Source organism: Coturnix japonica, chromosome 5 (assembly GCF_001577835.2).
Source record: "Coturnix japonica isolate 7356 chromosome 5, Coturnix japonica 2.1, whole genome shotgun sequence".
Taxonomy (NCBI): Eukaryota; Metazoa; Chordata; class Aves; order Galliformes; family Phasianidae; genus Coturnix; species Coturnix japonica.
The window spans coordinates 12,417,524-12,444,030 of NC_029520.1; the positions used below are offsets into that span (position 1 = coordinate 12,417,524).

Here is a 26,507-nt window from a genome sequence, read left to right on the forward strand (position 1 = left end):
TAATTTTAACTCTAATCATAAACATCTTTTTAAGTTATGTGCCATTAGATATTACTTAATTGGAATTAAGAAATATTTTATACAGTCACACCCACTTCTTTCCAAAGGAAAACATAGCTTAGGTACAGCCTAATCTCTCTGGCTAAGATGAATACACTTTGCTAAAGCTCAGTTTAATAAATACTAATCAAGAACTACCAAATCTGCCATTACATGTGGTTCTGTTGGCTACTGTAGCCCAACCTCCCTTACATGAAGCATGGGACATAAAAGGAAAGCATAAAGGGAAGCAGTGCCTTCCCTAGGTGCTCCAGGGCCTCCCCTTCTCCCTTTTCCAGCAAGACCATGTTCCTAAAGCATTAATTTTAACAGCACAGCTGCTTTGTACTTCATTTTCTTTGCTCCGGCTTAGCTGTCCTCCCCCTTTTAAAGGATAGGAAAAAGGAGTAAGAATATGAAAAACAATCCAGCCTTATCAACTCATAAAGCTATGCCTGCTAACTGTCGCAGGATGTTCATCTCCTCACTGTGGCTTATTATATAAAGCACTCTCCTTCCTGACATGTGCAAGCTTTTACAAATTCTTGTAAATGTAATACTATCTACATATCCAACACAATAAAAGTCCTTCTTGTGGTATTTAAACATTCTGTCTGATCTTTTCTTATTAATTATGGATTTATTTAAAGTTAAATTCTACTTTTTTAAACAAAAGAGATGCTCTGGTTGGTAGTGTTGCAGCCTGTTTTTGGGGGAGTCCATGCTGAATTCACTCCCCCACCACTCACCCCCTTTATTCCTTTGAGCAAGTCCTGCATGTATTTTGAGTATATTGGTTTGTGATCTACAGGGTAAGTTAATAAGATTGCCCCACAGAGGCTCATGAGGTTGAAATGCTTGTATGAAGGTAAAAATCTTCACAATTTATTACAACCCGTAATAAGGCACTGCTGGTAGCATTAATATTTTCCTGCTCATGGTTTAAAGTTTGTCGTCATAATCATCTCTGTTGAAAATCAGTAGCTACATACTCTCCTTCAATAACGCTCTGGAGTTTTGTTTCTGTTTTTAAATGAACATGTAAAGCCATTAGAGTGGTTCTTTTAAAGGAATTTAGCTTTACAGATGATGGGAAACAGATCTAAGGAAAGGAAGCTAATTTCTTTATGTGGGAGCATGATTTTCCAGGAGCGTGGAATAGCTGGATTTTCTTACCACATGTGCAGGAAATAGCCCTTCCTACCCGAGCCTGAATGTGTCAGATAATGCCCTTAATGAAATTACTCCAGTGTGAGACACCTCATAAGCAGCATCACTGCTCAAGCTTCTAAACACATTAACAGATTTACACATGTCTCTCGAGGTAGAGTTTAAAGCACTGTTCATTGGTAAACAGCAAATATTTAAACAATTCTACAAGATCCCTGTTGCCTAATTAAAAGCAACAACAACAATCCCAACAAAACCAGAAACAAAAGCACAACAGGGAGAAGTACCAACAGAACACACCTAACTAATTTCCTAGCCCTCTTCCCACAGTCAACAGCAAGTTCATGAACTAGGGAAGATGAGGGATGAGTCTTTTATCCTCCAACACCATCCCTGGTGTCATGTTTGGTTGGTTTGGTTTGTTTTTGTTTCCATACGTGAATGTTTTCTCTGATCTTTTGATAGAAAGGGAACAAAGTTTGTCTGACACAGTTTATAGATACAAATCTAGGAAATTTCACTTTTTGAATAACATCTCTTTGCTGGTTAAATCTCCCTGAAGCTAGAACAGATTTTACTGACCCAAAATTATTAATCATACACCAAATCTGAGCACAGCACAATCTCTTGCTTCCCATATAATTCTGGATTATGATTCTTAGACGCTTTGGTAGAGTTATCAGAGAATCCCACACTTTTGCTTCATCTGCACTTCTGCATCGGATGCCATTTTGTCAGAGTGCCGCTCTGCTGCCATCTGTCACACAGCAACAACACAGAATGGAACACTGGTGAGGAGGTTCAGCCTTTACTGCTGTACCACCATCCTCAGCCTCTGACATTTTGGACTAATGTAATAAAAGGAGGCAACACTTTCAGAGCAGCCATCGTATAAACAGTTGCAATATTTTTCCCCCTTTTTCTGCCCTGTTAAAATATTTAGTTATCCAAAGGGAAGGGGTTATATATTCTTTCCCTCAGGAATATGATAATTATTTAATTTTATTAATGACAAATTGTCTGTACTCTAAGGGCTTTAGTCCACAGATATTTTATATTTTCATTTCTGTCATTTGGGTTTCTGTGCAGAAATGCAGTTTTGATTCTGCTTCTGTTTTACAGAAATCACTACTCTGAGAAATGCATTTGAAAGAACATCAAAGGCATAGATGTATTTATTCTCCCACTGAACTAAATGGCAACATCTCACTGATATTAGAGAGTAAAGGATCAAGTAATTAAACATCATTGTGCATGGATTCCTATACGCTTTGGACTAGACCTAGCTAGTCCTTGCAGCTGTGCTGCCTCTAGTTCTGCTGACAAATGAATCTCTGTAAAACTAACCAACCAAGCTCAACAAAGCTGATAAGATTTCCTTCCTGCACTGCTGTGCTAACACCTTTCCTGAAATGCATTCTCAGTTTGGTCATACTTGATTTCAGATTAAGACTTGCAGAGCGAAATTAAACTTAAATGTCAAGTAGAATAATAAAGAAATTTAAGTTGATACATAGTCTTTCAAGCTAAATGAGTCCAGGCAGTGTAGAGATGGTAAATAAACTCTGCTTTGCTGGGGATCTAAAACATCTGCATGCGCCGGTAACTGTCAGCTACTTAGAAGATGTCACACTGCTAAGTGGCCAGCTGGGTTGCTTCAGATTATATCAGGAGGAAAATAAACATGTATGTGATAAAAGATTTAGGGGGAATTAAAAAAAAAAACAACAACACAATAAGAAATAGCAAACAAACAAATTAAAATCCCCAAAACTATAGAAGTGAGTGCTTGGCACGCAGCTGCATGAAAATAGCTCCTAGAGTGTGACTGCCTGTCAGTGAAAAGCATGAAGCCGTATGAATTTACTCTTAACAATTCCGACCATCATCAGCAAGTACCTGACATTATTCCTTGTCTGTGGGAAACCTTCTGTCAGAGACAAAGATCACTTTCCGGATGCTTTGATGTTAGCATATTAAATCTTAGCAGAGACTTTATTTAATTAAATGTTATTTATGTTTTGTGGGTGTTACTGAACAAAGTCTTCACCGAGTGTCACTAATGGAAGGAAGACAAGTGTGAGCCAGTGAAGACCATGGTTATTATTAGTCTGAGTGCAGAGATAGTCTCTGGTGGCAATTTTGGGAAGCTGCTGCTCCTCAGGCACCTGAAAGCTCAAGCAGACTTCCTAGTTCAAGGATGGAACTACAGTACTTCTAACTGCTATGCTCCTGGTTTCACAGGCAGATTCTCTCATTCTTCATGTTTGAATTAAACATATAAAGTTAGCCCATGTTACCGTGTTTCATTAACGTGTCTGTTCTCTTGAGCATACCCCCATGCTAGAAGTTTAGTGGTGACTCCCTCTTTTCCCATTCTTAGGAAGGGAGTTACTGTCTTTGGCAGTTCCAGAGTTTACTTCAGGAGTTTCCAGTGGCTGATCATTTGCTTTGCAGTGTTATGCTTTATTAGAGAAGATATGCCCTTACTTCTTGAGCTTAGCCAGAGAGGAATGGCTAGGAAGAAGATCAATTTATTTTTAAAAAATATCTTATGCAAACATTTCTTACTTGCTCTATGGAGATAATAGAAAACAACCAGCAACTGTTGGGTATCTGTTTTGTCTGTTGTACATTATTGTCTGTCTTGACAGCATAAAATAAATCAATTATATGCATTCAACTCCCACTTTGTTTAAAACAAAGTTGCTAAGAAACAGGAGTTATGCATAATTAAAGCCTTTACCAGCAGCATTCATACAAAAGCCTTAAACTTAGCCATGACACACTTCGAGACTATTACAGGGAAACCTGAGAGCAAACCTGTAGTCTGGGCAAAGAAGTGTGAAATCTATTGCTCTGTCTTAATTAGGACTCTGGCCAATGTATAATTACAGCTTGCATAGTTCCTTCCCATATCCCGGATTTTCTAGGAAACGTCCTTTGATATCATTGTCATTTTTGCTCTCACGTTTGCTGTTTTTTTTTCAGAATCATGTGGATAGGGAAAAAGGGAATAACCACAGATTTATAGATTGCACTGAAGCTGTGCTTATTATGGTTATCTATAGTTCAGCAAAAATGGTATTGATGAATATACAATTTTTCTTCATCTGTAGGTTTTCATTTCAATCTGATCTATGTGGTTTACAAATATTCCTATTTGTAAACTTTGTTCAGAAATACTCGGTAATTGTGGTTCAGAAGGTAAGTTTATGCTCAGTTAAAAAATGCATACTGACATTTTTTGCTACTGTGCTTCCTGGTAAAAAAAAGAAAAAGAAAATTCTATTCAGCGTCCTACCTTGTACTAGAGTCAATCCCATAGTCATTCAAACCAATAACCAGCTTTCCTTCTGACCTCAATCAACTGTAAAAGAAAGAAAAAAGACCTCTGTTAAAAGCAAGGATTCCACAGTTCTCACCGGAGGCCAAACTGCAGCACAGCAACACAATTGTTAAAGCAGATATTCATGACATTCATAGGGCACCCATAGTGCAAACACAAAAGAGGTGTTTCCTTAAATCTGGTGTTTTAAAGTTGTTAGTTGTATGCCTCTAACTCTATAGGTAGATAGTTCATATCAACCTCAACCACAGGAAAATTATCTTTCAAAGATTGGAATTCTTGCATTTCTGGGTAAAAATTAAATCAGTGCTATCAAACTGCTGCTCAGGAATATGATCTTGAAAGTTTAATTGCTTTTTAACTTCCTACTGCAACTTCAGTTTTTCTACTTTGTACTCAGCCACAGCAGTACTGATAGTTTCTCTTTCTTATCTGATCACAGAAAAAAAATGTGGCTTATTCCTGTTTCCACCCTTTCATCCCTGGTTTCTTAAATGAAGCCTAGAGCTATTTACCTCTCTAACCTTATGAGATAATTAGGTTGTTCAAGCTTAGTCAACTTTAGTTCTCTCAGTTAAACTGGCCCCTTTCCAGCACAGACAGTTTTCCATAAATGGTTCAGGAAGAGTTCGGTCTTACCAACTCTTCTGTCAGAGAAGCTCAGCACTGACATAAAGGGACAAGAGCCATGTTCTATCAAAAGCCCCTACTACTGCTTCCCCGCAGGACACCAGGCTCTGCAGCGCCACGTTTCCTAGCACCACTTTGATGGTGGCTTACAACTTGATAGAGAGGTGTCACCTCATGAAATGCCACCAGCAAACAAGGTTAACACCGGAAGACTTGCCGGACAGCCTTCTTTAAATTGCTTAGTTTTTCTTAGCTCACGTGATCTCATCGGATCACAGCACATTACAGCTCTTGACAACCTGTAAAATATTTTTATGAACTCCGTGATTTGGTATTTAAACACGTCACATCAGCAACCTTAAACAATCAAGTGTGTCTCAAAGAGAGACCTTTTTGCATTTGTACCATCTGCCAATAACTTTCTAGTCTCTGTGCAAGGATTTTAAAAAAAAAAAAAAGGGGGGGGGAAAAAAAAAAAAAAAAAAAAAAAAAAAAAAGGGGGGGGGGGGGGGGTACTGTTTAAATAAAATAAAAGAAAAAGGAAAAAAAGGACCTGAGCATCTGCAAATTTATCAACAGAGTAGCTCAGGGTAGCTGGCATCTTTCCACTTTCCTGCTAGTGCATACCGAGAGTTTGAAACAGCAGATTTCAACTGGTGAGGGAAGAGCCTGAACAAATACAGAGAGCCAAACCCACTTTGAACTCTCTGGAACAGTAACAGTAGCATTTAGGGGGAAGAAACAAAGTCTGTGCACAAGTGCATTTTTGTAACAGCTGAAATGATAACATTTAGCAACTGCCACATTCCCTGAGGAAATCCTGTTGAGCAGAAACCGAGTCCATCAGCCTGTCACATGATCATTCCATGTTGTTCACAGCACTGACATTTCTTTCAAAAACCCTTTAACAGGTTATTTAAAATTCATGCATGAGGGTGATCCATGAAACTCAGAGTAACTGAAGAGTCTTCCTCTGCCACTCTACATTTCTGATGTGAATGTATTTCTTTCTGCTTCTGAAGAGCTTCTTTTAGCTGTATTCTTGCAGTTTCTTAATGTGCAGCAATTATACAGCTGCTTAGAGAGGCATCCATCATCACATGTTCAGCAACATATTGTTTAACAAAGTATAAGCTAAAAACTACACAGTACTTTCAGTATCAGAAAAAAAGTCAGTTTGAAATAACGTCACAAAGTTCAAATGGTTTCTCTGCTTTTAGTGGCACAGAACTTCCTGCTGATCTAGAGAGCCCTGTCTGGCCTTTTACTTTCACCCACAATGCTAAATGTCTGTTGTCAGACAACAAACACCAGTTTAGATATATGTAGGTAACTCAGATTTCAGAAAACTACAGCCCCTATTTAACAGACTGTGTCAGAGAATGGGTCTCTGTAAAACTTCACAGATGAAGCTTTTTGTAATAAGAAGTTCTCAGTTTCACACAGATTTACATCTCTCAAGGATCACGTTAACTGCATGGTTTCCTCCAGGAACCTTGCCACTGCTTTTATCATTTACTCCAGGCAGTGAGAGAGTAGGGACTTTTTTTAGTGCACAGAAGTGGTACTCCTAGCTAAAGTGTACATTTTACTCTGTGCTCAAGGAGAGAAAATGTGTATGAACTTTTTATTTCACAATATACTCAGATTTTGGAAAGCTGCCCACTCTTGCCTTCTGTTTTGCTTAAAACATTAGTCAACAAAGCATCAGGAAGCATCTTAAACTAAACTAATATCTGCATGTCATTATTTATAAATGTGTAGGTGCCTGCCTGGAGGCAACAGAACCCATAATATTGCATTTACTTTTATTCATATTTACTTTTCTCTTTTTTAATAAGGGCTTTCATACAGCAATTTTTGGTTGCAGGCTTTAGTTTAGCCTGCCCTTGGTGCTGGACACAGTCACACTAGCAGCTCTGTGCAGTGGCAAAGGAAGGTCAGCTGAGAACAAGGGGCTGGATCTACTCCCAGGGCCTGGCTAGGCTGTATTCCTAGCACTTCTTTGGACAAACATGTAAAGTTTAATGAAGTCAGTGGAAAAACTCCCACTTGTTTTGGTTAGCTTTGAATCCAGCTGTAAATTAGGAACATTTGATTTTAGTTTCCTTAGTTGTCCACAATATATTTTTTTCCCTTGGTGTTAACAACATAGTTCCTTCTTTAAACAATGACAGAACTGTTCCTTTTGGTCAAATGACCAGTTTGTTAGAGAGTTACACTATAACATGACCAGATAGTGATCCTAACAGTGCTGCTAACTCAGGAGGGAACAAAACATGCCCTTTCTGGTTTTGTGGGTAAAGTCATTGACTTCAAGGGATTTGCATAACATTCTGCTGCACTTTGAATTCAGCATGTATTGAAATGCCATTCTGAAATGAGGGATTGGCTGTTATCTTACCTTTGCAGAAGAACAAAGTCATAGTTCTAGAAAAACTACAGAAATGATACAGAAACTCAAAGGCAACTTAATAATTTAGCAGTGTAATGCAGTATTAACAGTGAAGCAGTATTAACTGAGGAATGTCAATATCCTGTGCCCCTTTCCTTGCTTCCTCCATGTGTGTGACACATGACATACATAGTATACCACAGAAGAAAGCACAAAGGAAGCCCACAGTAAATAAGGATTTTGTTGGTTTAATAAGGATAACATTAAAGAAATATGCATTCTTGTAATAAAAAAATATAGAACCTGAAAAAAGAGGGTAGTTAGCAGGACAGTTTACATTGAAGTTTAAGTTCCCTACATATTTTTCTGAGTAAGATAAAGATGTAAAGAAAGACTACTAAGTAATTAAAACAATCTGCTTTTTAGTCAGTTTTTCTTACTTTTTTTCAATCCAATTTTCCATTAAAAACACCGGTCTTTTGCAATGGACAACATCTATGCAGTCGTGTATCAGTAGAATTTGCTTTCTGAGTAATGATCTTCCCTCCAAACATTTTCTATTTATAAACTCCCTTAAGCATTTTGCAATATGTTTCCTGTTCAGACATACCACTTAATCACCAGAAAATGACTCAACCAATCAGACCAGGATCTTCCTGGCCTCCAAACAAACTGAGGAATCAATACTAGTTAGGAAAATTATTAACATTCTCAAAACTTGACATATTAGTCAAAACACTGATGCCTAGGCCATATTTTAATAGATGAGAAATATGTTAGAAATTATTTACCTTGTCAGTAGAAGCAATTAAACTCATTCAGCAAGAACAAAAATATTCTGCTTATTCAATAGCTTTAAAATGCTTTACATTTCTGGAATTGCTCTACCACATTGTATTTTTAAAATGAAAAAAAGTAGGTTTGTGACCAAGATTTGTAACAGGATAAACCCTCCTGCTTCTCTTTGTAGGTCTGGGCTGAGAATTTTTATAAAAAAGTGCTTGGTTATTATTATTATTATTATTTTACATTAAAAAATGCCTGAGAAACACAATACTGTCATTTTCAATGCATTTACCAGCACATTTCTTTTTCAGCTCTAGGATGTCAGAGATCTTGTTATATTTTCTGTGCACAAAAATGAATGCTAGTTAATTTTTATATGTATGTCATATGTACAAAATATGTTTCACCCAGAATGTATTTCTGTAAAAAAAAAAAATAAAAGAATACAAACAATAAAGCATCTCAATTCTCCTTTCAAGAGCAGAAGCATTACCAAAAGTTAATCACACAGTTTCATTTTAAATCTTTAACTACACCATTATTGTTTGCAGAGCCATAACAGAAACAACTACAGAAATTCTTCTACACTCTACACTAAAATCAGAGAAGAAGAAATGCTCTGTTTTGCCAAGATGTCAAACACCGTGTTTCTGGCATTTCAACTGAGTTTAGAGACAGCTCTCCCTTCTTGTTGTCCTAGCCTAGATGTACCAACAAAGCAACAAAATATTCCTGACTCTTTGGAATCTCCTGAAGGACATAATCTGCAAATAAATCTGAAATCTCTAACACCTGCCACAGAAAAAAAAAACCAAAACAATAAAAGAATTACTATTTAATTGCATTACTAAGGCCAGTTTGTCATTATGAGGATGCTAAGACCTACCCTGCTTTGCAGCTGTGGATGCTGAAGCTCATGGAAATAAATGATGGTAGCAAACAGCCAGTCTGGGGATGCAATCGAAAAGCTTTTACACCTAGTTCAATTTTTCACCTTCATATATACCAACCACATGCCCATATCCACCTTGCTGTCATTATTTTCAGTTGTAAATGAGGAGAACAAAGCTTAGAAGTTGCAAGATTTACCCAAAATCTTTTCTGTTACCAAATAGTTTCTAAATCAAATGCAAGAAGGAATAATCATTTACAGTTTATGAGACCCTGGTGTGTTAAGCAGAAGAATGGCCTTGATCAATAGCAAGAAAATGATCCATATTTGATATTTGTTTCAATTTTTAAAATTATTATTATTATTATTTATCAGACAGAACAGTTGATCTTTCTAATCCAAGTGGTTTCCTTTGAGCAAACTTTTAAACATGTTATAAGTGACAAAAGAAGGTGGTAAATGACAACACAAAGGAGGGCTACTGAAATGAAACCTATTTCATATTAACAAAAGTAACTTCCTATCACAAGTCTTAATGAAGGATATGCCATTTATGGATGTGTGCATAGCATGGCGATATATGCACCCATCTTGTACTGACCTGATTCCAGGCCAAAAGTGGTTGGAAAAATAAGGATGCTGTATCATCTGACATACAATGTCATTCTGATAAACGTCCGAGGTCACATTCCAGTGCTATCATCGCTGGCCTTTCATCTGCAGAAGCTGTTCTCTTGCTTTCACAGCCAACAGCACAGCAGTTACTTGAAAGCAGCTGAAAAACATAAAAGGATAAATACCATAGAAACATCAAGGAAAAGAAAATCAAAATACTAGAATGTCTTCAGCTATAAATGTAGCTTCAAACTTCTATTCCAAGCTTGATTTAAAATACCTACCCTTCTACATCACTATAGACTTACTGTGGGTTCTGCAAGGAAGATTAACAGAAAATGCAAACAACGAACTAGCATTAGCAAAGCTTTGTATATTTCAGTATCTACACAATGTCAAGATTTCTCCTGTCTCTGACATTTCAGGATCCATATTTATTTACCTCAGATATCAATTGATATTATTATGTTAATAACAAAGCTGCCTGTCAACACTGCAAAATCTAGATGTGCTTTGCTAGGTCTTGCTTTCAATCAGGAAGAAAAAAAGAAGGACATAGGCAGATTCTTACATAAGATATGCCTCCCTCTTTTATTGTGAGCCAAAGTTATTTCAACTGATCAAATGTGGGACAAGGTAACTTAGACTTCTGGAAATCAAAAATCTTTGTAGTTCTATGTTATGCATATATTTACTGGGAGAGGAAAGAGAGATGGGTCTACGATGTCATCTTAAGTTGTCCTGCTAACCCAGGGAAAGTACATGTGACCCCTGCCCTATAGCTGCAAGAAGCTTTAAAATGTTTTAAAATAGATTTGGACAACTGCCTACGTCTGAATGCATGAGGCTTTACTCTGCAACAGAGAGGAAGGAAAAAAGGAAAGAAGGAAATTGGATTAAAAAGAGAACTCCTCACATAAACCTGGATAAAATAATTTTACTGAGACCTCAGCATCTCTTTTCAAATTATTAGGAAATAAAGGTTTGAAAGTCCATACAAGTCAGCCAAGGTATAATTAAGCAGTTTAACAGCATACCTCTTTTTCAGCAAACCATCAGCATACGAGAAGTTTTTAGACTATATGGAGCGAAATGAGATGTATACAGTAGAGAAAAACAGGTAAACTTGTACAAGGCGCTAGCATTGCTACAAAGGCCTGCTACTTATATAGTGTATATCCATCCACTTCAGTGGAAGGAAACTTGCCATGTTTCTTCTTTCCAGCTTCTCTCCTATGGTAAGATCGGAATGGGTGTAAATTGCAAACCAGCTAGAGTTCACTTTGCTCACATCCCATCCATAGATGTACAGTGAGTCTGAGGAAGTTCTTCCCTAACTTGGCTTCTAAAAAAGTCTCAGTACCCATATAAGGGTATTCTGCCTCCTAACTGGAAAAGCAGCATAAGCACATTTTTATACACGCAGAAAGTTCAAGAGACTACCATCCATTTAGCTTCATCCCACTTCTACCAACTACAGTGGCAACAGGATTAAATCTGTATTTAAGTGATAAGAAAAGAACTTAATTTCTTAGAACAAATTATTTTCTCTATATTCTTTGATATTGTTTCAGAAAGTGCCCGGACATGACAGAAGAGTAAAGCTGTGGTCAGAACAGAAGAAATGATCTCTAAGCTCAGTTACATAGTTTGCTATAACTTTCTGCACCTATATAATGAAGGCAAACATGAGAATTAAAGGAAGGCAGGAAAGCAGTACTACAGCCACATGCAACTACGCCAATTCAGGTCAAGTTAGAGAGGCTTAGGAAGCGATTGTCCTGGTAGCTAGTAGTTAGTGCTCACTCAAGTGCAGCAATAGCACATCATCTGACAATAACACTATAATGCAAATTAAATGGATAATCTTAAGTCATGCGAAATTGAACATTAAGGCACTCAGAAAGTATTGGCTCGTTTTAAAATCTTTCTCTGCTTTCACTAGTTCTGAAAACTTCTGGGTGGCTTGTATGTGGAATTAGAATATAACAGAAATGGAACCATGCCTTCCACTGTTTTGACACACTGAATATACCTTTGATAGCAGACAAAATGCTAACTACCAGTAGGAAACAGAGATTCAAACGAAAATAAATACACGTATTATCATCATTTAATCTGATTACCTGTCTAACATGGACTAAAGAATCTCACTTGATTCCAAACATATACTTCTACTTGCATTATAGTACACATCTGAGAAATAATTCTTTTTTTTAAGTGCTCAAATATTAGAGAGGCTTCTGCATGCCAAAGAAAACTGCACCAAAAACTAGTTTGCCTCAGAATACAACAACAAAATGCTGCAGGTTATTTATGGTTTGAATGTATCTAGTTTCTACTTCCAAATTTAGAGTGTTTCTTTTGCTTGATTGTAGAGCTGGCAGTCACTTTTCCTTTACTAGTGAGTTGTGGCAAGGCCTGAGTCTGGGATTAAACAAATAAACTAACCTCTGTAAGCACCAGTCATGACAGTTGTTAATATTCTATTACGTTATTTAAGTGATCATGCCTTATCAAGTGATTCAGGTCAGGTTTTATGAGTGATTCAGGGTCATCAGCATTTTAATGATATATCAACACAGAAAACAAATGATTGGGCTTAACTTAGACATAGTAAAGCTAAGTATTCTTCTCTTATAACCACGTTTTCAGCCAGACAATTATTTAGCAATTTAATATAGCACTTTTTGTGTTTGTTTTTGTTGCTTTGTTTTGATGTCAAATGGTATTAATTAATACTGTAAGCTTTTTATTTTCTTATTGCAACCCATCTCAGGGGGCTGAAAGGCTGCTCTGGATCATGCATAGTAGCTATAGGAACAAAACTTGATATTGGGGATCTTCATAGATGAGGTATATAAACCAGAAAAAATAGTTTCCAGTTTCATGCATAGAATTGATACCCTTGACTCTGGAACAGCAAGACCCAGCTTATACTGGACATAAACCCACTGACCCAAGAACAAACAAATAACCGTCAAACAAAATCAGAACACCAAATAGGACAAATAACATTTTGAAAACTCACAGCAATATTTTGTCTGTTCTAAAGAATTTAAACATTTTAGTAACTCGCAGCTAATATTCTGAAGGCTTTTTCTAAGTCAAGCTGTATTCTCATCCCATTGATAGACCTGGCTTTAGTCTTGCTACAATTATTTATATGGAGGAAGGCTATTCATTTAAAAGCATCACTAGTTGTGACTGTACATGGCAGATTCTTTTTTTAATTTAAGAAGCAACACAACAGATCTGTGTCAGACAGAGATCCCAAATTTAAACCAGGCAGCACCAGGTTTCTGATATGCAAAAAAATACCTATATCTCAGTATTTAATGGGACTTTTGCATCTACAGATGCATCTGAAATTAAGAAAGGTGCTTACAATGAAGCAGATGCATGGAGTTTTAATCTCAGTTCTTCACTAAGTAAACTTGGCTACTCCTCCTTTCTTCAACAGGATGTGAAGCATTTAGAAATGTTTCTTTTATGTCAGGGGACCTTACTCATGTGATTACTGAGTTAAAAGGCACAGATTAATGATTGTAAAGTACTTTGAAATCTTGAGATGAAAGATATTATGTAAGAATGATGATTTTATACCACTTAGTACTACTTTGTTCATTATGATGTCATGTAATGAAAAAGGAAGTAGTCTAAAACTAGGCATTCAAATCTGTCATGGGAACCTGTATTCTGGCTGCAACTAATTTTCCACATCCATGTGGCATGATTACACCATAAACCTTCATCGTCTTCAGCACAAGATAGAAGTGAAAGAAATGTTTTCACCCCTACCACTGTTTTTAGGCAAAACAAATGCATGTTGCAGAGGGGCAAAGCTTCTTTAATGGCATGGCTATAAAAAAGGACTATCATCTAATGAAACAACACAATGTAACCTCCACAGTATGAAAATAAGCTGCAAACCATGGGGGGAATACCTTTATTTTGTACATTTTGACTTCCAGTCAAGGTGCCAAATCTCTTCTGGCATCATTTTCCTGGTCCTGCCTATCACTGGTGAAATAAAGGGAAGCAAACATCTACTGACCCAAGAAAGGCAGAGAAGTAAAATGAAAGAATATAAAACGAAGAGGGAAAAGACCCCAGAATATTTCCGTACCAGAAGTAGGAATAGAGTTCTAAAGTTTGCTCCCTTGATTTCTTATAAAAGCCTAGCACTAGCACATTCCAACTTCTTAAGTGCTATAAATTCTGCCCTCCCTAAGGAAAGGCTTGGTGTCCTGGAGAGCTCTAGGCATGGTAGATTTATCAAGACAAGGCTGTGGCAGCCTGCCTAACTCCTCCATTTCAATGCAGCAGGTAACCCACTCATCTCAGACAGGCAGCAGTAAGACAGTACGTTCCTCAACAATATAGCCTCACACAGTATATAAATATACAACTGTGTATAGCCATATAGAGAAAATATTTACACTGCTAAGTATTTGGATTATGAATACATAAATAAAATGAAGGCTACTGGAGCCACCGTAAACTAGCAGAGTTATACTAGCATAAGTACAGGGAGATACACTATATAACGTACAAACTTAATTCACTTGTTCTGGCTGTGTCAATATGAGAATACCGAGCTATTCTTTTGGGAAAACTGTATCTTCAGTAAGTACTAGCAGCATTTAATCCCTTTAGTATGGCTCTGATACACTGATCACCAAAATCTAGGGCAGGCCTCTGAAGTTGCTGGATCAGGCTCTAATACTCCTTTAGATCATAATCCTGCAAAGATTTAACATTTACAAATAACTTTATCATGTGAGTAGTTAAATGGGATGTTGAAGGATCAGGGTCAGAACTGGAACATGCAGTGAATTCCAGCTTAGGTTATATCTATCAAAGATACAACAGAAATAACGTACAAGTTAGAGTGGCTTCTAATTGAACTTCATTCTCGAGAACATGTAACATTGGAGGGCTTAGTATCAGCTTAAATTCACCCACAACTATTCGCTCCTATCTACTTCAAAGGGTTTTAATCAGTATGCAAAGTGAAGTACATCTGTTAGAGATATGGACCTGGGTTATGGCAGTCTTACTGTGACACAAATATTCAGTGCTCTGTTGTAACTCAGGGCATTTTAGCATTTTCCCCTTCTAAGTCTCCATTCTTTAAAACTTCATCTTCCAAATCAGCAAGCAGGAGCCATCAGCCAGTGTACATTTTCCCTTCTCTTTCTGCTTTTAAATCCCAGCTGGATAATTTAGAGGGTAAACACTGTGAGGATTTTAACTATAGCAACAACTGAGAAGAACTCAGAAACAACAAAGCTAAAAGATAGAGGCAGCTCTTTAATTTAAAAGCTAAGCAAGGCGTGTTTACAGTCCTCAGTTGAGCTAGGCTACCCTGACCTGGTCACCTCAAAACTGCCAGCTGTGGGTTTGTACACTTCCATTCTGCATAAAGCACTGGAAGTTTAATTACAGATAAAATATTTGTATTTGTTGAACAAGTCTCGGATGCTTTGGCAGAAGGAAGAAGAAACTGAGCAGGAAAAGAGATGCCCAAACAAATTACATTCTAAAACCTCAGACAGACAGTAGAGGTGTTAGATGAAAGGATTTTCTTTATCACTGCTGCATTTGATATGATATAATTTAAAATGATTATCTAATTCTCTATGGGCGTTTCCATCTCAGGATTTGTTTCAACCCTGTTGTTTTTAGTTTGGCTTTTGACATTAGAAAGGCTCTGTTCTGTTGCTTTCACATCTTCTTTCAGATAAAAATCACATAATAATTCACATAAAAGTGAAAAGTGTTCTGTAAATTTAAGAGAAGGAAGTCAAATACCAAACATAATACCAACTATTTAGATCCGCCATCTGGTTTGCTCAGTTTATACACGAGAAGTGAAAGCTAGTTATTGCATATATTTGTTTTCATTATGAAAAAAAACATAAACAAAGCAAAAACAAGACCACAAGAAAAATCAACTCACCTCCTACCCCAGCAATTGCTGCTATTTTAATAGGTCAGTGTGTATTCAAGATTGAAATACTATTGGAAGAAACACCAGGCAAAGCAAGAGTGTGAATGGTTTTCTTGTTTAGAAATTCCTACCTAAAGGAAAATTAAGTATAAACACACAAAACAGAGCAAGTACCACATATAGAAAATAAATGATCTTTAGCACATTACTGGGAATCTAATCTGGTACAGAATCTGCCCTTTCTGTAAAATTAAATCCACCCGTTTTATCAGTTATGTGTAATAAATACTTCCATCGGCAGTAGAAATACTCGTTATGTTTCTTAAGGAGTTATGACTCCTTATCATACTTAGTTAATTTCTAGCTGTTGTATAATGGGTCAACTCTTTTTTTTTTTTTTTTTTTTTTTTACAGGCTGTGGTGATATGATGCCTATAAAATTAACATTAGGAAATGCAAACCACTTTACAACTGCATGTTCCTGCTATCAGAGAGTAGCTTCTCCAGCAAATTCTCAGCTAAAAATGTCTTCTGTGCTTGTATATTGATACCACTGCTGATAAATAAAAGTCCTCTCTACCATTTGGAATTTCTGCTACAGGATTCGAGGTTTTAAAGAAACCTTTCCTTCAAGTCACTTTAATTGTTTAATATCATTACCATTATTTTTGAGGTCCTGAAAAGCTACAGAAGTCAGAAATACAGTAGCAGTGCCTAAAAGCAGAAAATAAGTCATAACACAACAAAAGATACGTGGTTCCTCAATGGAACATTGCTCCAGTTCATTAAGATCCTTTATATGCCTAAATGTTTATGGTACAAAGGCCTGCAGTGGACTTTTCCTAATATTAAGCCGGCTTCTAAAACTTAGTTTAGATAAAAATAATAATTGGAAAAACAAACAAACAAACCCAAGGCACTAATTATTTATGTATCCTTCTATACTTTCTCAATGAAGAGTCGAGGGAGAGGGGTTCTGCACTATGGAACATGGAAAATACCATGTTAATTAGATTAGGACAGGAAAAATGTTACTTTATTAGTTCAAACTAAAAGCAGCAGTGTACAAGAACAGGCTGCTGCTTCCAACCCACTCAAGTGTGAAAAGAAAAAAGGAAATCCAAAGAAAAAAAGTTTATTCCTTTTTAAGAACCAGCTCTATAACTAATAACTACCTGTAGTTTAGAGAAAGTTTTCCAAATGCTATTTTAAAGTTATTTCTTAAAACATTATGTTCAGCGCAAGGAGTTCTCAGGAATTAAGGGTCACACCCACTAAGTAAGCTCAAATATCCCTGGCTTAGAAGAACTCATAAGCAGGAGATCACCTGACCAGTCCATAAAAACAGACTCCACTTTCATAGTTGTCTACATGATTAGTCCCATTTCTAGATGTATTTAAAATTACTGTGTGCCTAAGATGCCAGCCAGGAGATGTAACCAAGCAGCAATCAAATTCCTAATCTGAAATTCTCCAGTTCAGAAATCCTGCCCTGCTGCTTATCTGCTAATAAACAGCAAACGGCTGTGTATGAAATGCCACCAGTCCCGAGCATTCCAAAATCATTAATCATAAACCTCTTTTTTTTTTTTTCAAAATAAATGTATTCTAATTTTCTGTTTAATTGCCAAGTTCTTCACATACAGCAGAGCCGGTTATGAAGTACTCTTCTGCAACCCTACGAGCTTGATTTGTAAGCTATTTTTAAATTTACTTTAAAGTAAAAAAAAAACCAAAAACCAAACACAAACAACCCCAGAAGCTGGAGCTCATCAGCAACAACAAAAATATCAAACTGCTTATTGAGCTGCATCATGGCTTTCAGCTCAGCCTATCGAACAACTTCAGCATGCATGATAAAAGGGATCTTCTATTAACAGGAACTAAAGTAAAACAAGCAGGCTAAAACACAGAATCTCAAGAGATCAAAAAGAAAACAATTTGCTTCCCTGCAGGAAAGTCCCATTTAACTAAACTTCCAGGAGAAAAGCTACCATGTACAGAGCTTGAGAATTTCCATTCATGGTACAATATACCCTCCTGATTTCATCAAATGGTTAATGACTATAGATGCACATAAGGACAAGCAGCCACATTTTGTTCTTAGCTGGAGTCACGCAACCCAGATGTGAGCAACCAGAGCTTAGCTATTCTAGCTCACTCAGTTCAAACACATCCAGTGTTTATAAAAGAACAGTGGATGTCCCATACTTCTTCCACTGCAGCATCCCATCCATTCTCATAAGACAGATTGAAGGAACTATGGAGACAAGAACAACGGATACAGAGGAGATGTTAAATGAGCTCCCTGCTTCCTTGGAGAAATGCTACAAACACCAGCCATAAGTGCTTGGCCAGTTGAAGCAGGCTGTAGCCCAGCCCTGGCCTCACACGTAGCCACCTTTTGCTATGGCAGGATTTCACAAGATTGATGAGGAGCAGAGCACAGCTGCTGCCTTCCAAAACATTTGCAGAATGCTTGCATATAGTCCTATGAAGAGGATTATAATTGTCTTAATGAGTACAATTGTATGGGGAGTAATTCAGATTTCATGAGGTATATTACAGCAGAGCAAACCTGCACAAACACAGTCATATTTGTTGGGTACCAGATCTCAGAATGAAGTAAACTATTCCTCTCAGATTTCTACTGCACAGTATGTATTTAAATATTGAATTACTCGATTGTGATTGATTTAAACAGTATCAAAGACTGTACATTTTCTTGAGAATACAGTTAATATCCCTTATCTTCAGAGATGAAGTAATTCCTGAGAAATGAAGGCATTACTTTGGTAAATGGAAAGGTGGAACCTTCAAGTAGATGTCTCTGGAGCCAGTTCCTTCTTAGTGCTCACTCAGCATGTAACTTCCACTCGCTTTCTTTCCGTGACCGAAGTGCCAAGTGCTGTGCTCTGCAAGATGCCTGTCACAGTGCCTGGATGAATTGCATTGGCCAAGAGCCCACCACTTCTGAAGGCTGAGTGGAGGAAGCACGAGCAAGTCCTGCCATTTTCTGTGAGCCTCACTCTGCCTGACTCACCTTTATGATACTCTCCCCGCCCCAACTGGTCGTACTTGCCCTCTGCCCTCTGCTCAGACTATCTTAGCAAAATCCACGTGTTGAGCAAGCAGCTGTCTGTTGCAATCTCTCACCGGGAAGAAAGAGGCCCATAGGGACTCAAGGCACCCTCCAAAACAGGGCAAAAAACTTCCTGAAGTATCCGTACCTGTGACCTTGTTATAAAAATTGACTGTTCTGAAAGAACAGGGTTTATTCCTCACTGCCTCTTGTCTTCCAGCAAAGAACCTGACCCATTCGAACAGGCGCTGACTTACCTGGCAAGCAGCCACAGAAAAGCCAGCACTTCAGGTTAGCACTCCCTTTCCCCTGCCCTGCTTTAACCTTTATAATCAAATATCAAAAAGAGTGAAAACAAACCGTGGCTGCAGCTATCGGTGCATTACATTTTCTGTCCTCACCAGCACATTTTATAGGTCACTGTTAGGCCAACAAAATATAACACAGTGTTCCTTTCCCTCTTCCCCACCATTCCTTTTTTTAAATTTGAAAACAGGTATCCTCTTCCAAGCTAAATACTTTTAAGTAATGAACTTCAAAGAAAACGAAGGTCACAAGCTGACTCATCAATAGCCATAATAAGCGTGTTAAAGATCCTGGACATTGGATCGTGTAAGTTGTATGAATGCCAGGTATGAAAGATGTTCATCACCCAAGAAAACAGGTGTATGTGTTCCTAAGGTTTACTATGATTAATGAAGTAATAAACATGTTACTGCAGGGGGAATTGGCCCAGGCCTGACCCTCCATTGCATGCAACCCATGTACATCTATACACATCTTTTATGTCTGCGTTACACCCTATATGCAAAATGAGTTCCCATATAATCAAGAGTGGATAAGGGGGAAACTTTTATGCCATTTTGTACAAGGCATAATCTCACAGCTGTTGACTTCTAGAAGCTGACCTGCTGTTGATGTTCCCACTGAAAGAGAGGACAGTTCTTCAAGGGTCTGAGAAACAGTTTTAAAGGTGCCTTATCCAAACAACTCATATTCCAAGTGTTAAAAACACAGTGTCCTTCATAGTTGCTATCTGGCACCACCAGCTGGATGCTCTAAGGAACTAAGACCAAGATTTTTGCTGCTTAAAACAGGAAATACCAGCAAAGTAATTTTATGGTCTTGTACACTAATTTTTCTCTTGCTGATTAAGTCTCAGCTCTAAATGCCCGGCACAAGAAGACGACTCTGCTGAATTTTGTTAATTTTGTTTTGTAGTCAAATGAAGTCTTGGAAACACCAAACAACAGTTATCTGTATATTTTGTGCTATCTTATGCCAGTGAATACAACACATGCCCCAGTCCCACTTGGAAAGGAACCATCTCAACTAACTTGCCCCTCACTTATATGGGCACAAGTGCCAGTTGAGCTCAGTTACTCCTCTCCCTACCACACCAACAGCATAAGCAGGGTGAGCAGCCAAGCACCGTGTGCCAGAAGCAACAGTGCTGAGAAAGCACGCTGCCATTTCCTGCAGGGCTGTCCCTCACATCTGCTCTACTGAAAGATAATATCACACAAAACAGTAAGGGAAAAAGTTCCAGAAATGTAGAGGAAATTTTTACAAAGCTTGTTCCAGTCCATTTGAAATCTACAGCAAGCTAGCACTTAATAATTATCTTAAGCACTTGGCATATATCAGCCCTTATCTTATGTGTTGGAGGCCGAGGTCACAATGTGACGTATGTAAGACCAAATCATATTATTCCAGTTACCTGCTGGCAGAAGAGTGGGTGAGGGTAACAATATAGGAGAAGTGTGTAACTTAAGAGATGTAAAAACATTACTTCTTAACACAAAGCAGCACAGTCAATTGCATAGTAGGGTGCCTCTGTCCTCATTCCTTTGCCAGAGATAAAGGGTATGGATAGCAACAAAAGTAACCTCCTGTGGAGTCAGAACAGGTGTGGTGGTGGCAGCACGTTGGATCTTTGCTCCCAGCCCTAGAGGCAAAAATCACTGTGTACTAACACCGCTTCTGTGCAAAACTGGATATCCATCTCTACTTAAAAGACAAAGTAACTCTGTTGGAAACCCAAGATGCAAAAGGTGACTAACTGCCTGAGAATGGCTGTCTTATGCTTGATGAGCTCAAACTCCCACCAAGTTTTGATCTGAGCAGAATCAGCCCCTAAAGCTCTGCAAAAATCATTTGCCCTTCCCGGTTCCTGTGCACTGCATGATGAAGGTACATAGTCCAGCACTGAGGAAGCAAGTCAAGTGGCACAGTGACAAGAACTGAGCACCGAAAAAGATTAGGAAGGCTGAGTCAGTCACAGTAAGCAATGATTAACTTCAGGGCTCTTTGCTTTTGACATTCAGATCATGTAAAATGATGGTATTACTTCAGCGTTTGTCAGGCTTCTGTCCGAGCCCTTCCCTTCGTAATCATGGAGGAGACATAGCACATTTAATAGAGTAAAAAGCAAAAGTTGAAAATGAGTAAAAGACATTCAAAAGAGCTTCTGCTTTGATGGAAACATTATACCTACAAACAAATAAACTATAAGATTTGGCATAAGAGAGGCCAAGACTGGAATAGCAGGAATGCTGCAGATCAAGATTAATGTGCATTGGCAAAGCTCAGCAGGGAACTATGCGTGGCACCTGTCTCCATGGTGCCTGCCTCGAGTTAGTGACATTAATCTCCTGATTTCACAACCATAATATTCAATCTTACATTTTAAAACAATACCTTCTGTATTGCAGTCTAAACCATATTGAGGGACATTATATCTAGAAGAAACATTATACACACATGTAACAAAATAGCTGGATAGGAAAGCAACACACATCTAAAAACATGTTCATACAGAAAAGATTTTGCCTATTTTTAACTCTGTATGTGTGTAAAAATACATACTATGTTTTGCTGTTTGGATAAGCATTAAAAAGTCAAAAAGGAAGATAACATTTTACTGTTCCAGTCACCTGAGATGCTGCACAGTTCCTCTCATAATCTAAACTCTTGGAATGTCCTGACACGTGCATTTCTGACAGACATTCCGATCTTCTATGGATGCTGGACAATATGAAGCCCCACTTACAAATATCAACAACAGACATCTGATTAGTTAGATACCATTATGTTATTCAGCCTCCCCTAAATAGCTATTACACTAATCCTTTCTGAGAAAGAGAAGTAAGCATTAATTTGGTGACCATTACATGAGCGTTAGACTCTCTTTAGGACTGAATGTACCACAAGTTTTACCGTGCTGTATTCCTTCCTGAAATACTCCTCACTAAGCCCTCACTCTATTCATGTAAAAACTCCTACTAATTTTAGTGGGTTGAGGAACAATTTTTCCCCCCCATCAGCTAAGATGAATTCTAAAAAGACAGAGTAGAGAGTAGATGCAAGGTTTTGTAGTAAGGATAACACTGGATTTTCACCATTGACCCTGCATGTTTTGTCTTGAAGACAATAATGAATATTTACGTATCAGCTTTCAAATCCCACTGAACTGCTTCTCCTTAATTAAAATATATTCTGCCATAAGAAGTACCCCTACCTGTAGGTAGGCTATATCAGATCTGAATGGTTTTCATTTATTTTGAAACTCGTTCAGAAATATATTAAATATTCAGTATATTCAGAAATATAAAAATATTCAGTATAGACAAACCAGTAGAGATGTTCTCATTCTTACAATATTCGCTTAAACACTGAAATAATTTTGCAGTTAAGAGGAGGTTTCTAAATCTTCTCTTCTGTTTCAAGAAGACAAACAGACAACTGCTATAAAAGCAGTGGACAAGCAAGGTGCTCGTCTGCCAGAGGAACGCCTGCACCCCAGTCACAGCCACTAGATGGAGATATTTCCACAGCACATTCCTGGCTGGAATTAGCCTCCCAGGCAGCAGCTCATCCCAAGCAGTTTGCTCTATCAACACCAGCTCGTATTCACGTTTCAGATTCTCTAGTTTTGGATAGGAATCGTGTTAATTCAGAGCAGTAACTTGAAGTTCAGGACAGCCTGCTGAGATTTTTCCCTTGGAGAAGTAGCCAATAATCTTTTAGGTCAGAAACAACAGAAGAACTCTGTGTCCGCACGTGCAAACTAACAGATGTGCTTGCACACACAGAAACATTCAAGAAACCAAATGGAACTACTTATACGTGGTAAGTACTCCTATTGTCTTTATCAGTTAGCCAGCTCTTAGACACGAAAGACTTCAAGCACAGACTAATTTCTCAATGGCTGTTACGTGCCTGGCATCGCTTAAACTTAGAATTCTTTAAAATAATACTTCAGGTTTGATTTAAATCAGATACTTATGTATGCAGAGCCTACAGCAATTGTTTTCATCAGCACTTCAAAGCCAACCTTACCAGCTGAATAGACTAGGAGGTAGATATCACACCAGACCAATCAGACCCAATTCTGACCGGGGCTCAGAACCAGCAATGAGCTGAGTGTGCTGAACTGATGTGTCCTTAGCCCACCTCTATCAGGATACAGTCATCACTGCTGAAATGCACCAACCACTGCCTCACTGTGCTTACATTCACTGTTTGGTGTCCACAAACGTTCAGCAAGAAGCAATGAAAGTCAGTGGGTGCAACTGTTTCCTCATGGAGGAATTCAGTTCCATGCTTTTGCTCCACCCACATTTCCTTGTCAGAGAACCCCTCTACTGCTATCTGTCTCACAGCAATAACATGTAATGGGATATTAGTGGGAAGGTCCAACCTCTACTGCTGCCATACATCCACCTCTGATATCATGGGCCAATACCATAAAACAGGAGGCATTACTTTCAAAGCAGTTCTCATATATGAAAACCTTAAGCTATCTGGGTTATTAACTATTGTTTTGCCCTAGACAGCATCAGTACTGGAGCCAACTGGCAAATGAGATACAGGGAGCATCTGCTCATTGCCATATCTGTATTATATGTATCATAAAGGGATGAAAAGTATAGCATGAGCAGAGATTTGCTCTCACAGAACTTGACATCAATAACATCATGAAAGAATTTGTCTAACTGAAGTCTTGGGAACAGCCAGAGAGATTAAAAAACAAACTGGCCTGAGAAATGCTATTTTAAGCAAAAATGCACTGTTCATGATAGACCACACAAAGCCTGAGGCCTCCCAGCCTTAAAAGAGAGGCAGCTTTTACAGCAAGGGTCAAACTTCCCTAAAAGAAAGTGGCAATATAAAACTCAACCTCAGCCTAGAAGGATGCTCTCTGGTAATAACAGAATTGCTTAATACTTGGTAATACTCTACTTTTGAGCTTTTCAGAAGTGGTTCCAACAAGCCTATCAATGATCTACCTACTACAAACCAAGCAGATGTTGATTTGTTTTTAATGAAACACCAAAGATTTTCAACCATTATTTACTGATCTGAAGTGGGGGTAGAGATTCAGTATTTCAGCTCTAGTTATCTTAATGACCACATCCTGAAAATACTAAGAACTACAGTAGTTTTTGTGAAAGTGTTTGCATTTATGGGCTATTATTTGACACTTGCTTATCATATATGCAAAACATACATGCACACTTCTGTCAAAGAAATTACGCTGACTATTTTACTTTTAAATCAGATAGTACTGCACTTCCAAAGTAGCTGGAATAATTTGACGTGACAGTTTTGAGGTGTGATTTTGTCATCTGAGCACACAGAAACACCACAAGTAGGAATAAATCCTTTAAAACACTGAGAATATTAATGCCACAGTTCACTATCTTAAAATTAGCCAATAGCTTGGAGCAGCATTTAAACCATCACTGGACATGTGCTGGAATACAGCAGTTCGCATGTGCATGTGGATTGCATTTACGGTTGTTCAAATCTTCTCTATATTGAGAAATTCATGTGGGTAGAAAAGAGTCCTTACCAGGATTTGTAGCTTGTGCAAGTCAAAGCAAATTCGATATGCTGTACTTCTGTGGTCTGGAAAGGAGATACAGGGCAGAAGTTACATCTGGTCTCTTGTTGCCACAGCTCTAATGCTGTCTGGTAGGTGACTCACTGCTCCATCCATTTTGGTCACGGGTAGCTACGAGAATACAAGGCACACCATAAAAATAGGCACCGTAGATTAGTCAGGCCTTCCCCAGATAAAAGCAGGAAACCCTCAAATCAAAAATACAGTTTATGGAGCAACAAAATAATGAGATCAAAGCATGTTCACAGTTCAAATGCACAGCTGCCATCTGGCCAAATAGCATGCCCTTAAAACAAACAAAAAACTGTATTTGCATAATTCCGTGTCTTTCCTGAATAGATGGCAGCTGCCACATGATGGCTGCTTTGGAAAAGACTCACAAAGGCTTTACTGGTGGGTTAATACTTCACAACTCCTTAGCAATGATCATACAGTTTCAGAAAATTTCTGGATCAGGCTTGATAAGGCCTAAAGGAGGTGATGCAACTCCAAGTTTCACAGCTAAAATGAAACTAATGCAAGTTGTTCACTTACCTTAATAATAATAATAATCTATCAGATCACAAATCTCACCTCCAACCTACAATATAAAGGCCCGCAAGGTGTTCACCTACGTCTGCGTTATGCTGGTTCTGATGTAGTGCAAAGTTAACCACAACCATTACAATCAACTCTGTGCGATGCTCTCGTGTTTTTAAAGGTCTCACAACTTTGCATCTTAAACTAAATACAGGGCAAATCAGACTAGAAAGAAACACAGCAACTCCAGAAAACTATTAAATTAGAATTTTCTAGGAACAGTAAATCCATTTTTAAAAAATTTTTTTTTTTCCATATTTCTTTTTGAAAGTTCTTTTACCTCAGACTAAGTTTAAAAGTTTGATATATGCCTAACGTATGAAAAAGGTCAGAAAGTTAAATACTGAACTGACTCAGCAAACTAACTCTGTGGTTTTTCATGCCTAGGAGTTATTCAGTTCTGACATTTACAAGTTTCTATATTGGAAAGCCTCAGCGGGTAGGAATATTTTTTCTTACTACAACTCAGAGCTTTATAAATTCAAGTGTTCCTGTAGAACAAGGCTCAGTAAAAATAGGACATGTTTAATACTGTTATCACATCTTTATCTGCCCATAAAATACCACTAACTAGTACTGTATTGCTAAAGCAATCCATTTATCTCCTAAACTCTCTCCTTAGATACTACACAATGCTTTTCAAGACTGTAGTACAAACATGCAAATTACGTTAGGCCATAAGCACTCGGTTTGTCACTTCTTGTTATTCCACTGTGCCCTTGGCTGCTGTGGCAACTGGCCTTTCAAGCTGCTCTTAGCAGGGACTCACCACTACCAGAGCACAATCCGCTGCCAGCTATGACCACCTGCAATGCTATAAAGTGATGGAAAGTACAGCAGTAATAGCAGAGTGACACAATCCTAGGCTGCAGTAAGTGAGAACAAGCCCAAACGCAGCAGCCATAGGCATGGAAACAAAGGAAAGAGGAAGAGAAAGAGGGGGGTGGTGGTGGAAAGGAGGAACAACAAACACTGCTCACCTCTGGAAGACCTCCTGTAGGCAGGGATCTCCAGCAAAATACACTCACCTTCTCTACCAACACCTAAAAGAGGTCTGGAAGGGGTGGATCCTGCTCCATCCCTTCCACACACTCAGATGTATTGCA

At 38.1% G+C, this 26,507-nt stretch overlaps 1 long non-coding RNA gene across 1 annotated transcript; it reads right to left on the bottom strand.

The window, feature by feature from the left end:
• Nucleotides 1-9,497: 9,497 nt before the first annotated feature.
• On the bottom strand, nt 9,498-26,445 carry LOC107314600. The gene is made up of 3 exons (XR_004307650.1): nt 26,382-26,445; nt 24,772-24,933; nt 9,498-10,036 (listed from the first exon to the last, which is right to left on the bottom strand). It is a non-coding gene; the product is annotated as an uncharacterized LOC107314600 (long non-coding RNA).
• Between the last annotated feature and the right edge of the window lie 62 nt (nt 26,446-26,507).